General features: G+C 59.2%; 1 pseudogene; it reads left to right on the top strand.

The window, feature by feature from the left end:
• LOC135121458 (large subunit ribosomal RNA) overlaps nucleotides 1–2,500 on the top strand; it is a pseudogene marked incomplete at its 3' end in the record, with an annotated part of 4,165 nt that extends 1,665 nt beyond the window's left edge.

Below are 2,500 nucleotides of genomic sequence, written 5' to 3'. Positions count from 1 at the left end.
CATGAAGCCCTGACGAGTAGGAGGGTCGCGGCGGTGAGCGCAGAAGGACTGGCCGTGAGGCCGTCTGGAGCCGCCGTCGGTGCAGATCTTGGTGGTAGTAGCAAATACTCCAGCGAGGCCCTGGAGGACTGACGTGGAGAAGGGTTTCGTGTGAACAGCCGTTGCACACGAGTCAGTCGATCCTAAGCCCTAGGCGAAAGCCGATGTCGATGTGGTGTAGATTTGTCGTTGGTCACAAACACGACCTCCAGAGCCGTGGTGACGTGAACGTACGGATTGTGCACACACCCGTTGGGCGAAAGGGAATCCGGTTCCTATTCCGGAACCCGGCAGCGGAACCGCTTATAATTCGGGCCCTCGCAAGAGAGTTCGTCGGGGCAACCCAAAAGGACCCGGAGACGCCGTCGGGAGATCCGGGAAGAGTTTTCTTTTCTGCATGAGCGTTCGAGTTCCATGGAATCCTCTAGCAGGGAGATATGGTTTGGAACGCGAAGAGCACCGCAGTTGCGGCGGTGTCCGGATCTTCCCCTCGGACCTTGAAAATCCGGGAGAGGGCCACGTGGAGGCGTCGCGCCGGTTCGTACCCATATCCGCAGCAGGTCTCCAAGGTGAAGAGCCTCTAGTCGATAGAATAATGTAGGTAAGGGAAGTCGGCAAATTGGATCCGTAACTTCGGGATAAGGATTGGCTCTGAGGATCGGGGCGTGTCGGGCTTGTCGGGGAAGCGGGTCGCGGCTGACGTGCCGGGCCTGGGCGAGGTGAAGCGTTGCCGTTTCGGCGGAAACGTCGGATCCGAGCCCGGTCCCGTGCCTTGGCCTCCCGCGGAACCGTCTTGCTACGAGGCTCCGGGTGCGCCCGAAAGGGCGTCCGGATGTCCTCTTCGGCCGCCATTCAACGGTCAGCTCAGAACTGGCACGGACCGGGGGAATCCGACTGTCTAATTAAAACAAAGCATTGCGATGGCCCCAGCGGGTGTTGACGCAATGTGATTTCTGCCCAGTGCTCTGAATGTCAACGTGAAGAAATTCAAGCAAGCGCGGGTAAACGGCGGGAGTAACTATGACTCTCTTACGCAGGGGGAGTTCGCGAGCGCTACGGCGTGATGCGGCTCTTCGGGGTTTGGCGACCCCGCGTACCTGAGCTAGCTGGCAGAAGCTATAAAATGCCCCAATCCAAGGTGGACCTACGTGCCGAGGGATGAATGGCTGCCGGGTTAGGCAGTCTCGAACGTGGACCTCCGGGGAGTGGCGACCCTCGGTTGTATGTAGCTGGGGGGTGGTATGCAGGGCTCTGCTGCCCCTCTAGAGTTTTTCCCTTGCGGCCCCATAACTTTTGTATGGTTTCCTCAGCTGCAACGGGCCCGGGGCCCCGATCTGCCCCGGAAGTAGACAAGACCGAAGACCTAAACGAACAGGCGGGCGGCGCCGAGTTGCAAAATTCCGGCGTCGGTCTTCGGTCGCTATCCGGCCCTGTGTGTGGGATATGCGGGAGGAGGTACAAGACGATGTCTGGCCTATACAGACATAGGAAGACATGCGGCGTTAGAGATCGTTCGCGGTGCCAACATTGCGGTCGTCAATTCGCGACGTTTCAGGGGGTGCGGCAGCACGAGAAGCTTGCCCACCGAGAAAGGTATATGGCAGAGGAAGCGGATCACTTGCCTCCTTCCGAAGCCTCAGCTTTCGAGCTGATGGCGGAGATTGAGGTGGGTGTGAAGCCGAATCAGCCATTTCTGAAGGACATGGCGCTTGCGACCGGCCTCACTGTTGACCAGGTGAGGTACCGGCGCAAGAAGCCCGCATATCGGGAGTTCCTCGAACGGTATAAGCGGGCACACGTTCCGAGAGGAACTCTCCCCCATGTTCCGGAAGAAGCCTTTCTACCCCAAGCCCAGGTCATGACGAGGTCACAGCGCGCGGCCGCAGAACATCGCGGCCTCGCAGAACATCGCGGCGTGAATCACAATTTACCTGCTCGGGAACCTTCACAAACTAGAGATAGGCCGGGTCCGTCTAGAGGCGCCCATGATGCTTTGATTGCTCGAGTCGGCTCCTTACCGCGGCGCTCCAGTCTTCTAGTGCAGCCCAAAAAGAGGGTCCGAAAGTTGTCATCTTCCTCTTCCTCTGACGAGTACGTGGATCCGGCCCTCGGAGACAGCTCGACGCCCAGCAGTTCCGATGATTCGTCGTCCACCTCAGCCTCACCAGAACCCAGCGTTTCGCCAGCCATCACCGTTCGGGATGATGCAGTCCTCCCTCCCATAGGCAAAGGCAAGATCCCTGTCCTGATGAGGGGAAGGGTTGAGCGTCAGCCGGGTCGTTTAATCCGGCGAAGCGTTTACCTTCCTCTCCCACCAGAGGACGACCCATACGCGGCGGTTGATAGGCCCTTCATCGAACATCTGAGGGGCCTCCGCGATGGGGTGCCTACCGCGACCGACCTCATAGATGCCAGTCTATCAGGTGCCAGCCGTGAACATCTGCTGGGCCTGGTAGACGAA

Source organism: Zophobas morio, unplaced genomic scaffold (assembly GCF_036711695.1).
Source record: "Zophobas morio isolate AGI-343-1 ecotype UQ-CSIRO unplaced genomic scaffold, CSIRO_AGI_Zmor_V1 ptg000590l, whole genome shotgun sequence".
In the NCBI taxonomy this organism is placed as follows: Eukaryota; Metazoa; Arthropoda; class Insecta; order Coleoptera; family Tenebrionidae; genus Zophobas; species Zophobas morio.
Note: the sequence above shows the minus strand (reverse complement) of the source record. Positions and strands in the feature narration are given on the sequence as shown.